General features: G+C 35.4%; 1 pseudogene; it reads left to right on the plus strand.

Moving 5' to 3' along the window:
• The first annotated feature begins 1,253 nt into the window (after nucleotides 1-1,253).
• LOC127957119 (serine protease 27-like) lies at nucleotides 1,254-3,166 on the plus strand (annotated as a pseudogene).
• The last annotated feature ends 12,022 nt before the right edge of the window (nucleotides 3,167-15,188 follow it).

Genomic DNA, 15,188 nt, shown 5'->3' on the forward strand with positions numbered 1-15,188 from the left:
CATATTATTATCTTGCCTAAAATGGTAAATTAAGGGTCCCAGATGCTTCAAGGTAACCATGCTGCTTTTGGTAGTCTTCTTATATCCAGTCATTTTTATAACATTTTAATGTTTTTTTTTTTTTTCTGATCAACTTTTTTAATGTCTTTAATTCAACAAAACAACATCCATTCAAACAGAGAAGGGGGAGCAACGGACAGATAAATAATTTTACAATCTGAAAAAAGAATTCCTAATTCCTTAATATAGTCCAATATATAACCATGGTTTTAATGTGAATATCATGATTAAAATATGGTAGCTATATAGAGAAACAATGGTGAATTCATTGTTACTGTTGTTTTACTAAATGTACCATAATTTAACTGTGGTTTCTGTAGTAAAACCATGGTTAATTTTCATAATGATTTAAGTAACAGTGCAAACGTTGCATATATATATATATATATATATATATATATATATATATATATATATATATATATATATATATATATATAATTGTTATTATTATTATTATTAGCTATTTAAATATTTTAAAAAAATTCAGACATCTCTGTATATAATGTGCCATGAAATATTATTGTGTGGTTTGAGAAAAGATCTCAGGAATTCCTCTCCACTCGGTGAAGGTGTGTGAATCCGAGAACAACGGGCTCATTATTTGGGAGGAGGCTGAGAGGGCGCATCACAACTGTGACTATATTGGTCTTCTAGATATGATTTACTGTTTTCTTGTCACATGACCAAAAAATTGTAAATAATAAAACTATGCTAAACAGCTTTTTCATTCACATTTACATTAGTGCATTTGGGAGATTTTTTTTTTTTTTTTAAATCAAAGCAATCAAAGTTTCAAGTTACCATTTTATGCTTTCCCCAAATTGAACCCATGACCTTGGGTTTGCAAGCACCATACACTACTGTATGGGTTTCAGAATTTCCTATGAATTACAGCAAATCACACTTATATTTTTTTACTTAAAGCATCATCTTACATATCCACATTTTAATCACATAAAATGTAATTTTTTTTTATTACCTTTAAAAACTTTCTCCTCCTCTTTTTTAAGTTTGTAACCTTACCCACAGCAGTTTTCTCTCATGCCTTATGCTCCTGTTTTAATAGCTCCTTATTAATATAGTGAGAAGTTGTAATGATGATAGGGGTGTTGTATGGCAGGTGATCTGGTAAGAAAATCTCTGCTCTGTATGAACACTAAACGCATCGTGGGAGGAGCTGAAGCATCAGCATGGGCGTGGCCATGGAAAGTGGACTTTCAGATGGGAACCAATGTCCATGTCTGCGGTGGATCCATAATTGCAAAAAATTGGCTCCTCTCTGCTGCACACTGCTTTCCTAAGGAAGTATTATCATATTATTAATGACGGGGTTGATTATAGAGAAGTTAATGTTCTCTTAATTCTATCCTTAGCCCCTCAGACGTGTCTTCGTATCGCCTGTACATGGGACGCAATCTGCTCAATGGCTATAACCAGTTTGAGATGGTCAGTCAGGTGCAGTGAGTGCTTGTTCCAGAAGGATACACAAACCCTCAGAAGGACAGAGATGTAGCCTTAGTGAAGCTGCGCTCTCCGGTCACCTGGTCAGACAGGATCCAGCCGGTATGCCATATGCTTGATTCCAGTTTAACAGTGGAACCTTATGCTACGTCACGGGTTGGGGACACACACAGGAGGGTGGTAAGTGCATCATAAAGGGATTGAGTTTTTTGAGTGACAGCTGTATTTCCATTTCAGTTCAGTAGTTGTAGTCACGGTGGACAAAGGGGGTGAGGTTAGAAAAAATCATGGATGTTTAGATAATCACCTAATTGTGAGAAAGTGCAATACAGTTGAGGTTTTGCCAAGATATCTAAGTGGGAAAGGAGTAGAAAGAGTTCAAAAGCAAGAGGAATGAGTAGAGCACATTTACTTCATACTGAACTATTGATTTTTTTGTACTTGTATTACAGTAGGTTCCAAATCCGGGTACGATCTTTAAATTGACCAAAAATCACTATGAAAAGCAAACCAAACATAAATATCTGAAAAAAAATATATATACTTCTCACCCATTACCAATAAATATGCATGAGAACAATTGATTTTTAAAACTGTATTCAACATTATTTTACATAAAATCGAGGATGAAGTAGATGGCTCTAATTGACCCTTAAACATCTTAATCATTATAGAAATTTTGTATGCACAGTATATTCCTCAACACATCGGAGTATTAACATGTTTTGGACATTTAGTAATTTATTTGCATTTGCTCTGTTTTTTTCATTAAATAGTTTCCCTCACTGGAGTCGGGGCGCTCTGGGAAGTGCAGCTGCCCTTTATCGACCAGTCCTCCTGCCAGTCAATGTATCAGATTTTGTCCTCTGATTTAGTAACTGTCGACATCCTATCAGACATGATCTGTGCTGGATATACAGAGGGAGGCAAGGATTCCTGTCAGGTATGTGATACTATCACACTGCCATTGTACTATCTACCATGACAATAACATTATTTGTCTCACAGGGGGACTCTGGAGGCCCTCTGGTTTGCCCTGGTGGCAACAGGACTTGGATTCAAGCAGGGGTTGTAAGTATTGGGCTTGGGTGTGCTCAGAAGAACCGACCAGGTGTCTATTGCAGGGTCTCGAGCTTTGCGAGCCTCATCTGGACCACAGTTCCAGAAGCTCACTTTTTCGATCATTCTCGAAAGAGTGAAAGTCAAACACCTCTTGTTCTAGGCCTCTCTTCGGCATTAATACTTTTGTATAGTATATTAGTCTATGCAATGTACAACACAATCTCAAGTTTTGAAACACCACGTTTTGTTTGTGTGGCAATGATCACATGCCATGTTTTGAATGCTTTTGTGGGCTAAAACGTACTCACTGCAAAGCTTCAGAGGTATGGTAAGAGATCTGGCCATCTGATCAGGCACTTTTTTTTATTGTGTATTTCATTTTTTATTTATTTTAATGCAATTTCAGTAATGTCACCAAGACCTTGGAACACTGTAAAATGCTTATATCCTAGTTAATAGTATAAATACAATATGACTGTATTTCTTGTATTGATTATTTGTAATGAAAAATCTAATTAAGTTGATTGCTCAAGGGATTATTGCACATCACAGCTTGGTGTGTTCTACTGCTGTCACTCATGCATTCAATACTAGCGTTGTAATAATTTTAGAATGTATATTAAATTAGAATGTAACGTGTTTTCCCTTTTTCTCATATCTTATTGAAATATAATAACTATTCTTATTCATATTTTAGCATGCACAGTTATAGCCATTGCATGCAAAATGATTTGAGCTTAAGATTCTTTCATTTCTTTCAAGAAGTCTGGATTTTAAGTGGTTTTAAAAGTGCGTTTACTTTATAATAGCTTATTGTAGTCTGAATGTTCTGCAAACGTCCATAAATTGGATGGGTGATAGCGTGCAATCACCGGTGCCGCCTGCAGGCTCAAACGGACACAACACCGTCTACCTCCGCGCAGTTGCGAAGATATTATCGGTTACCGAAGGTGTAAATTGCTTACGTTGGTCTGCACGAGCTCTTAAACGGATTTCACGCGCGATTATGGCTTCAAATTGTAAGATTCGGCCAATGCAATAAGATTTCGCGTTTTATAGCGATATAGCATTTTCCAAAACAGCTGATGCAAAACTATCTAACCTCGTAATTTCCCACAGATTTTCTTACTGGGTCTCTCGCACGTTACAGAAGCGATAGACGTATTTAATGCATTCATGGGTTATTTTTGGAAAGGAAAAAACATGTCAGCATCCTCCATTTTGATTGCAGCGCTTTCAGTTTTAACTGCCTTGTTCTACTGACCTATATTTGCGCCCCAGCCATCTATAGGCCTACATCGATTTAAATCATAGACAGTAAAAGAAATTAAAAATCCAGTTTCAATAAATGAAAAATGACCTGGCGTTCTCGACAACATATTTACATTACCAGACTGGGACGCTTCCTTTACAATTAATGAGTTATGTGAGACAGACGGTTAATTTTTTAAGAAACTGGAGATTGTTTAATTTAGTTGTATTGAGGGAATAAAAAGATATGTAGAATTACGTGAGGGGGAATAATGACAGTTCATAATGACTAATCTCTCCCAAAGACCAATGTGGACTGATTTTTGATCTTGCCAATACTTGTAAATTGGCAAAAAAACAACAACAACAAAAAAAGAAAAGCCACCATCAATAACGAATGTTGTCTTTCCTCTTTAGATTATGCCCAAACCTCAAGCCATGGGTAAATTAATCTTTCCCAAAGTGTCGTCGTAACATTGGAGGTTGCTCACAATTACAGGTGCATCTCAATAAAATAGAATGTCGTGGAAAAGTTCAGTAATTCTACTCAAATTGTGATACTAGTGTATTAAAGAAAAATAACAAACACAGACTGAAGTAGTTTAAGTCTTTGGAACTTTTAATTGTAATGATTTTGGCTCACATTTAACAAAACCCCACCAATTCACTCTCAACAAAATAGATGCCAATCAGCAAATCAATTCAAAATGCCTGCAAATGTTTCCTGAGCCTTCAAAATGGTCTCTCAGTTTGGTTCACTAGGCTACACAATCATGGGGAAGACTGCTGATCTGACAGTTGTCCAGAAGACAATCACTGACACCCTTCACAAGGAGGGTAAGCCACAGTCAAAGGCATCATACCTGGGCTAAGGAGAAGAACTGGAATGTTGCCCAACTCCTCTTTTCAGATGAGAGCAAGTTTTATATTTCATTTCATCTGGAAACCAAGGTCCTAGAGTCTGGAGGAAGGGTGGAGAACATCAAAGCTGAATGCAGATGAGCTGAAGGACACTGTCAAAGAAACCTGGTCTTCCATACCACCTGAGCAGTGCCAGAAACTGATCTCCTCCATGCCATGTCGAATTGAGGCAGTAATTAAAGCAAAAGGAGCCCTTACCAAGTATTAAGTACATGTTCAGTAAATGAAGACCAACAATTCACTAACAATGTTTTTTTTTTTTTTTTTTTTTTTTTTTTTTTGGTATTATGAAGTCTAATTTGTTGGGATCGTGAATTGGTGGGTTTTTGTTAAATGTAAGCCAAAATCATCACAATTAAAATATCCAAAGACTTAAACTACTTAAGTCTGTGTGCATTCTATTGATTTAATTCATGAGTTTCACAATTTGAGTTGAATTACTGAAATAAATGAACTTTTCCACAACATTCTAATTTATTTAGATGAACCTGTATGTTTAAAGGGTTAGTTCACCAAAAAATGAAAATTATGTCATCAATGACTCACCCTTCATGTCGTTCCAAACTGGTAAGACCTCCGTTCATCTTCGGAACACAGGTTAAGATATTATATATATATTAGGGCCGGGACTGTAACGCGTTAATTGAGATTAATTAATTACACAAAAAATAACGCGTTAACTAAGATTAATTAATTACAGGAAAAAAAATTCCCGCATTTTTAATAACTTATTTTTGCACTGCGGAACGGTTCTCACTGGATGAGTTTCAGCGGACCGATTATACTGGAGCACCAACTAGCGTTCGCAAACTTCGCATATCACCGCAGCAGCACATTGAGCCTCAAGGATCACCTCAACGCAAAACATATAGCAGCTAGCGTGGACTTTACACTTTATGTTGAACTATGTATTATTCTTTATTGAACTCTTTATTGTTTTGGCCAAGGTTATTGAGGGTTGGACTTAGTATGTTATGGCCTCTGTTCAAACAGAGAGATGTTTTCTAATAGTCAGTGTTTCCAATGTTCTGAATTTAATTGACAGTATTGTGTTTTACTTAAAAAACACTTTACAGAAGGTTCCAGCACCTATAAGCTTCCTGAATTTCTGAAATGTACTATTTCTAAATTGTTTCTAAATATGCTATTGCTACACTTCATGGTAAAAATTGCACTGGTCTGCTAGACTTGGTTGAACAAAAATAAACAATATTTTGTTTTGCTTAAGCTTATGTATTCAGTCATTATTCAATGGTATACTATAAATCCATGTGAAAAAAAATTATTTCTCACTGTTCTCAGGTCAAATATTTATATGCGATTAAAATGCGATTAATTTCAATTAATTAATCACAAAGCCTCTAATTAATTAGATTAATTTTTTTAATCGAGTCCCGGCCCTAATATATATATATATATATATATATATATATATATATATATATACCGTATTTTCCGGACTATAAGTCGCACTTTTTTTCATGGTTTGGCTGGTCCTGCGACTTATAGTCTCGTGCAGTGGTGGACGAAGTACACAAATCAAGTACTTGAGTAAAAGTACAGATACATATAGTAAAATATTACTCCAGTAAAAGTAAAAGTACTCCTTTTTCAATCTTACTCAAGTGAAAGTACAAAAGTACTCAATTTTTTATGTACTTAAGTAAAAAAGTACTGAAAGATAGATGTTTGCAATTTTATATAGGCTACTTAATTTAATGTTATATTAGCACATATTCTTTTTATAATCCTACTGCTCAAAATACCTGGGATTTTTTCCAAAATAACCACTATATGGAGTCAAGATATATTTTTGTTGTTGATATGGACTACGCTGATGAGAGTAATGTTCACTGTGAAGCTTACACTGTGATGTACCTGAGAGAAAACAGGGCTGACCATCTGTTTTTCACCAGTAAGAACAAAGTATTTTAAAGTTTGTTGTTTTACAGAACATCAAAGTTACAGTACAGACCAAAAGTTTGGACACACCTCCTCATTGAAAGAGTTTTCTTTATTTTCATGACTATGAAGATTGTAGAGTCACACTGAAGGCATCAAGGGCTATTTGACCAAGAAGGAGAGTGATGATGACCTGGCCTCCACAGTCACCGGACCTGAACCCAATCGAGATGGTTTAGGGGTGAGCTGGACCGCAGACAGAAGGTAAAAGGGCTAACAAGTGCTAAGCATCTCTCGGGGAACTCCTTCAAGACTGTTGAAGACCATTTCAGGTGAATACCTCTTGAAGCTCATCAAGAGAAAGCCAAGAGTGTGCAAAGCAGTAATCAAAGCAAAAGGTGGCTACTTTGAAGAACCTAGAATATGACATATTTTCAGTCGTTTCAAGCTTTTTTGTTATTAATATAATTCCATATATAATTCCACATGTGTTAATTCATAGTTTTGATGCCTTCAGTGTGAATCTACAATTTTCTTAGTCATAAAAATAAAGAAAACTCTTTGAATGAGAAAGTGTGTCCAAACTTTTGGTCTGTACTGTAACTTTATATATGACATGATAATAAGGCCTGAAGTTAGGAAGAACATTAAGGAAAATATAATTATATTTTCATAATGATTTTTTCCTTCTCAAACCTTGTCTATGGTTTAAAAACTACCCTGGCCAAACAGGGTGTATCTCTTCCCACTTTAATAATTACTGTAGTTACCATGTTCTGAACATCACATCCTTTCTTTTCTACCCAGATGTAATCTCTCTCTCTCTCTCTCTCTCTCTCTCTATATATATATATATATATATATAGGTGGTTGAATAAAAATATTTGGACATTATTTATAAAAATTACCTCAACTTAGCACCAACAAGCTTGTTAGCTAGACAGTTAGCATCAGCTAACAATATTTACTTATTTTCAGTACGGTTATGAATAAACATTCATGTCTGTCTACTCATCTAGTTAATCCAAACAATATACATATAACGTTACTGTTGATAAACAATATAAAAAAAGACGTCACATAGGATATTTAATAAAACTTTTAACATTATGGCAGCGGGGAATTTGAACGTGCATGAGTTACTGTATTTAATCTGTGTTATTTAAAGTTTTTTTATTTTATTTTTTTTTACCTAAAATTGATGTGTCTGCACTCGAGCATTTCAGTAGGCTTAAATAGATCACTCTTTACAACGGATTTAGTTCCCAAACAACTGAAAATTTTGAACTAAATATGATTTTCAGTTTCAATAATTAATCCAATATTTCCACATTAATAACTTACTTTTAGCAACATCAGACGCACGCGCGCTCACAAGATCTCCCGGTTCTTACTTCTGGTGACTCGCACTAAACGGTTCATTTGAATCAGTGAGTGGTCGACTCCAGAACAGCTGCAATCGGATCATTCTAATTCCTAAACGAATCGTTTGGTGCGATTCGCGATCCGATTTAAAGGTTTATTTTGAAAAGACTCAGTTCATTCATGATGAATCAGACACCGCTTCTGCGTCTCGGAGCACGTGATATATTATAGGGAGTAACGATATGTTTTATGAAATGTAGTGAAGTAAAAAGTACGATTTTATGCTTCGGAATGTAGTGAAGTAAAAGTAAAAGTTACTCAAAATAAATTTACTCAAGTAAAGTACAGATACTTGAAAAATGTACTTAAGTACAGTAACGAAGTAAAGCTACTCCGTTACTGTCCACCACTGGTCTCGTGGCTGTAGATGGTAATGTTTTCTCTTGTTTCTAAATAAATTCTACTTATAGTCCAGTGCGACTTATATATGTTTTTTCCTCATCATGACGTATTTTTGGACTGATGTGACTTATACTCAGGTGCGACTTATAGTCCGAAAAATACTGAACTTTCAGTGGCCGTAACTTTGCAGATATTGTTTATGCTCAAACAGCAACGTTACACACTAATGTTAAAAAAGTGAAAACACAATCAACCACTCCTTTAATGGGCAGATTAAGGTTAAAATTTTACATTAACATAATTATTTGAAGCAGCAGATGATAAATCCCATCTGGCTGTGATCCTTACGGACACACCTTAAGGTGCTTTCAAGTATAAACACCTGTTCTCTAAATCTTCTCCATCCTCTTCTACAGGATTATTGTGTGTTGCAATGCTTTAATGAATCTTTAAATCTCCTCCTAGGCTGTTTTCTACAAGGTTCAGCGATTTAGGCTTTTCCTTTTGAAGAAGATAAAACCGAAACACAGCACTCTAGAAAACTGGGAAAGATTAGTCAAGAATAAATTAGGCATGTGTGGCAAAAAATAACAAAATCTTAAGGGCAGACAAAAAGAAAAAGGGTTTTACTTTAGGCAATGTTTAAGGATCCTTTACAATCTTATAGGGATCCCAAAATAGTATGGTTTTAGGACCGTTGGATTAATCCAAAAGGGGATGAGTGGTCACATTAGTTATGTCTCTGTTAATTTAAATGCAAAACTGAATACAGTTTCTGTCCAAAGTAACAGAACATGGATACTGTTTGGGTGAAGGTCCTGAGCTAAAGATGTGCCTTCAATCTGATCAAATAAAATAACTGATTTGGTGAAAGAAAATTACTGAGTTCACAGAAGCACTGCAAATCTGCACGGTAAATAGCATATGGTAATTCTTTTTTTAGCAAAATGGTTTGAAATGGGGTCCTGCATGACTTTTGGAAGGAAATATCAAAAGGGTTTCAAGTAGCCCTTATGGGCTAAGGAAAGGTGAGCCTAATGAGAGGCGACAGCAGGAAAAGGGGGCAAAGGGGATCTTGTCGAAAATATGATGGAGATGGGTAGGTCCTTTCCAGCCTCAAGAGTGAATTGGGGCACTACTCCCATCAACCTTCAATTTGTCTTGCTTCTTTCCTTCTCCATCAGAATGGGCGATCGCAGAGGATACAATAAGTTTGGTGGTAAGTGACAAACTTTTTAAGGAACTTCAGGGGTTTAAAAAGAGCCTGGTCAAAAAGGGAGGAGTGGGTGTCTGGTCGTGTCACAGAAAAACCTTTTATTTTGTAATAGAATACACTGAAAAGAATGTGGTAACCACTTGGTGTGTGTGGTCAACAACTATACTTCAATAGATTTGGCAACAGCATGCTCATTATATTATTATGACGGTTAAGGAAGAAATATAAACTTAACTGAAAACTATCGTGGTAAAAAATATATATTAAAGGGATATTTAACTTAAAAATTAGAATTCTGTAATTCACTTACCCTCCTGTTTAAATTACATTTTCTTCTGTGGATTATTTTTAGGTGAATTATTTTTTGTAACTTCAATGTTTCAACAAACACTTTCTCATTAATGTCGCTACACACAAGAGAAAATATTCCCAATATAAGGAACAAATAAGTAATATTTAGTGATTTTCAGTGTTTAAAATTGTTGGAATATTTTGAGCAGATTCTAAAATATGGTGAAAAATGGTCCAAAAGCTTGTGACTCCAAATGGATTGTTGCGGTTCTTCTGTTTATGCACTTTTATCAAAAAGCGGCTTACAATGCAATTAAGGTATTGCATTTTTGTTAATCAATATGTGCTTCTGTAATATGTGCTCCCTATGAATCGAACTAGGCACCATTCTTTAGATATGCAAAAACAAAACAAAAAATCAGTTGTGTTCTAAAAAATACTTTTTCAATGCTTGCACCTACTGTGCCAGTATTGTTTTGTGATGGCTGGACAGTAAAAGTGATGTGCACATAACTTTATCAGCTGTACTGCATGTAATGCCTCCAGAAGTCCGGGAGCATGTTTATATTAAAACATTAATCAAACCTAAATGAAAAAAATCCTGTACCGTTTGCTGATCTTAATTTTGCGTGCCCAGGTGTTTTTTTGTTTGTTTGTTTTTTTTAAACACTCAAGCAATAGTATTGTTGGAATTTAAATTTTCTCTGTCTATTGCACCCAAATTCTAGTTTGAGGACTTTTGCTTTATAAAAAAAAAAAAAAAAGGTGGATTCAGGTGGCCCACAGCTATTTCTGGAGGAATAATTCAACACACAAAAAAAGAAAATGATTTAAAACAACAGTAATGGAGACCTGGAGATGTAAGGAGTCAACATTACATAGCATATTCACAATTTATATGTACCACATTTTCATAATTGTTTGAAATGCTGGAAACCATTGTCAAGTTACTTCTTGGATTTCACACATCAGCTTTGCCTCTAACTTGACAAGGGGCTTAGTCAACCACGGACACAGGAATCATCTCAAAATGGCTTTTACTTTCAATAAAGTTGCTTGTGTTCTCTACAGTGTTTCTAGCTGGTAACTACGTCAGATGTCATCTTAAGGTATAATAAGGTGTTGAAACTAATCTGGCTATCTCAAATTTGAAATGAAGCTAGATACAGTGAAAATTGTCATGGGTTTGCATGGAAGGAGTATTTGCTGAAGATGGCAGTTTGTATGGTGAACCTATGTGATTTCCAGCTAAACTTTGGGGTTAAAGAACATCTGTTAATTTCTAATAACCATTTGGGTTTCAGTATTATTCTTGTTTATGTCTTTGGAATAGACTGGTGAAATGTTTAAGATGGTTGATCTTTGTAATCTCTTGATCACATCATTGGTGTTGGTAACTATTATAATGGTTTGCCAAATTACTTGCCGTTATATAAAAGTTATGAATAATGGTTGCTTAACCTGGGAAAATCTAATATCTAGATGTACTCACAGAGCAAAAGCAATGACAAACCAGTGTCAGACCGTTTGGTAATCTGCCTTTGTGAATGAGAACCTTATCATATGGTCTATGAACATATGGTCATTGATGTAATGTGTCCTAATATCACGTATTACTGTGATATTCAAAATGGAGATAGTCCGCATTAAAAAGGGTTAATGAAAAGTTGCATTCAGTGGCATTTTAAAGTGGAATATTAAAAGTTGTCCTTATTAGCTATGAATGTTTTGAAGTTGATCAAATACCTATAACTAATAAACATGACAAGACCCCCCCCCCTCAAAAAACAAACAAAAAAACAGCCACTCTTTTTTCAAAGCAAAGATTAGGCACATATTGCATGGTTTGCCGCTTTCCAGAAAATGTGAGCCAAAAAGCCAGTACATGGAGTTGTCTGATATGTATTTCAGATACCCTATGAGTATAAATAAAGCTACAATCAACAGTATGAGAAGAAAGAGTCTCTCACTTGAATGCTTGAAATTATTAAAATGTTGTCAGTTTTGAAAATGTGTAGTGTTTGGCTGATGCTTGCAGTGTTCCTCTCTCAAATATCCTGCTACACTTTCGCTTCAGGCCCTGTTTTTTATATTTGGAGCATACATTATATAGAACTGATGGTACAGAAGTATATGACCCCAAAAAGGAAAGTCAAAGGATTATGAGTTCTGTGTGTATAAACTCTGTGTTTGTGTACACTCGTAATATTAAAGACTGTTCCTTTCACTTCAAAGGGCCTAGGGATCATGGAGCTGGGGGGCCCAATAGTAAGTCATATACGGAAACTAAACTAATCATTTATAACTTGCATTATTAGACTTTTTATTTTATTTTATTCAAGCCTGATTATAAACTTCATTTTTTTTTTACAGTGCAGGAGCAGGATATGTAAAGCATTATATGCTATAGCAAATCTCAACTGGCAGCTTTAACAATGTGTATTGTGAGTTTAGTGCTATATAAATAAATGTCACTTCAAATTTATATTTTCTAAACTTTTATCTTGTGTGTGGGCAGAACTTGTGGTAATTTGAACTTCTCATGGCGAAATGAGTGTAATCAGTGCAAAGCTCCAAAACCGGAAGGAAGTGGAGGAGGAATGATACCGATGGGAGGTAAAGAGAAACATTTCTGCAAAAAAGAACAAGATGCTGCAGTAGTTTGTGACTTGAGTGAACTCAGACAGTGGCTTGCTGCTTTAATGCATCTGTTTTTGTAGATGGTTTTGGTGGAGACCAAGGTAGAGGTGGTTTCCGCGGCTGTGATGGTGATCGGGGGGGCTTCAGAGGAGGGAGGGGAGGGGACTGCGGAGGATTTGGACCCGGCAAGATGGACTCGAGGTGATTACTGAATTACTGATGATGATTCACATGATTCACATTCTAACACATCTTAAAATCTTATTTAGTAAAAAAAATATTTTCAGTATACTGTACAATGTTCAATAGTGAAAATGTATTTCAGCGCTTATGTTATGTGTTTTTCAGAGGTGAGCACAGACATTACCACAGAGACCGGCCTTACTAATGGGAAATTCTCTTTTGTCCAAATAAGCCTTTAATTCAGTGTGGGACCAGTATTTACTTCACTTCAACATGTATTACTTTGTTGCTCATGTTTTGTGTTGTATGTTGTTAAAATTATCATTTTTAAGTTCTGGTAATGTTATATTTTTGTTTCATTCTCTCTATATTCTGATATTCTTAATCATGAAATGTTTGTTCATGCTTTCTGAATTTGTTGGCGTTTCGGTCAGTTGAAATATTTGTGTAATTTATTAAAATGTACTTTCTTTGACTTTTTTTTTTTTTAACTGGTTTAAAATGAAAAATGTTTGAAAAATAGCTAACTTGTGAAGTGGCATTACTTTATTTCAATATCTTTTCATCCACATTTCCAAGCCAAATCATGGCTTGGAAATGTGGAAGCCATGATTTAAACTCCGACATCCAACTTGCACCCAAGAAGTCTCTTAGGTTGCCAACAAAAGCACAGATAAGAGAAATAAATTGTTCTTACCTACCATTATGTTTACTACCTTAGTGTAAAAAAAATACCCTCCAATTTTATTTAGGAATAATAAACTATTGATAAATGTGGTTTAATTACTTAAGATTGTAGCAGCACCACCTGCTGTCCTCTAACGTATAGGTGTTTCTGAATTTGTGGATAGAATTAGAATTAGATTTATAAATAACATATGTGCAACATCTTCTAGATTTGTTGTTTTTACTGTTTAATAAAGAAAACATTATTATAAATTTGTCATAAAATTGTTATGTATTTGAACACATTCTTGCTATACAGGTGCTTCTCAAATCAGAATGTCAAGGAAAAGTTTATTTCAGTAATTCAACTCAAAATGTGAAACTCGTATTAAATAAATTAAATGCACACAAACTGAAGTAGTTTAGGTCTATAGTTCTTTTAATTGTGATTTTGGCTCACATGTAACAAAAACCCACAAATTAAACAAATCTCAAACTAGAATACTTCATAAGACCAATAAAAAAACATTTTTAGTGAATTGGCCTTCTGGAAAGTATATTCATTTACGGAACATGTAATCAATACTTGGTAGGGGCTTCTTTTGCTTCAATTCAATTACAGCCTCGATTCGACATGGCATGGAGGTGATCAGTTTGTGGCACTACTGAGGTGGTATGAAAGCCCAGGTTTCTTTGACAGTGGCCTTCAGCTCATCTGCATTTTTTGGTCTCTTGTTTCTCATCTTCCTCTTCACAATAACCCATAGATTCTCTATGGGGTTCAGGTCTGGTGAGTTTGCTGACCAGTCAAGCACACAAACACCATGGTCATTTAACCAACTTTTGGTGCTTTTGGCAGTGTGGGCAGGTGCCAAATCCTGCTGGAAAAGGAAATCAGCATCTTCAAAAAGCTGGTCAGCAGAAGGAAGCATGGAGTGCTCCAAAATTTAATTGGTTTTGAAAAAACACAACGGACCAACACCAGCAGATGACATTGCACCCCAAATCATCACAGACTGTGGAAACCTAACACTGGACTTCAAGCAACTTGGGCTATGGTTTTCAAGTGAAATACAAAATTTGCTCTCACCTGAAAAGAGGACTTTGGACCACTGGGAAACAGTCCAGTTCTTCTTCTCCTTAGCCCAGGTAAGAAGCCTCTGACGTTTTCTGTGGTTCAGCAAATTCCTTCACACGTCTGTGTGTGGTGGCTCTTGATGACTTGACCCCAGCTTTAATCCATTCCTTGTGTAGTTCACTGAAATTCTTGAATCAATTTTGCTTGACAATCTTCATAAAGCTGCGGTTCTCTCAATCAGTTGTGCATCTTTTTCTTCCACACTTTTTCCTTCCACTCAACTTTTTGTTAACATGCTTTGATACAGCACTCTGTCAGATTCTTTGAAAATGAATGTTTGTGGTTTACCCTCCTTATGAAGGGTGTCAATGATTGTCTTCTGGACAACCGTCAGATCACCAGTATTTCCCATGATTGTGTAGCCTAGTGAACCAAACCGAAAGACCATTTGAAGGCTCAGGAAACCTTTGGAGGTGTTTTGAGATGATAAGCTGATTGGCATGTCACCATATTCTAATTTTGTTGAGATAGTGAATTTGTGGGTTTTTGTTAAATGTGAGCCAAAATCATCACAATTAAAAGAACCAAATACTAAAACCACTTCAGTCTGTGTGTATTGAATTTATTTAATACAAGAGTTTAACAATTCGAATTGAACTACTGAAATAAATGAACTTTTCCACGACA

The sequence above is a fragment of the Carassius gibelio genome, chromosome A3, assembly GCF_023724105.1.
Source record: "Carassius gibelio isolate Cgi1373 ecotype wild population from Czech Republic chromosome A3, carGib1.2-hapl.c, whole genome shotgun sequence".
NCBI lineage: Eukaryota > Metazoa > Chordata > Actinopteri > Cypriniformes > Cyprinidae > Carassius > Carassius gibelio.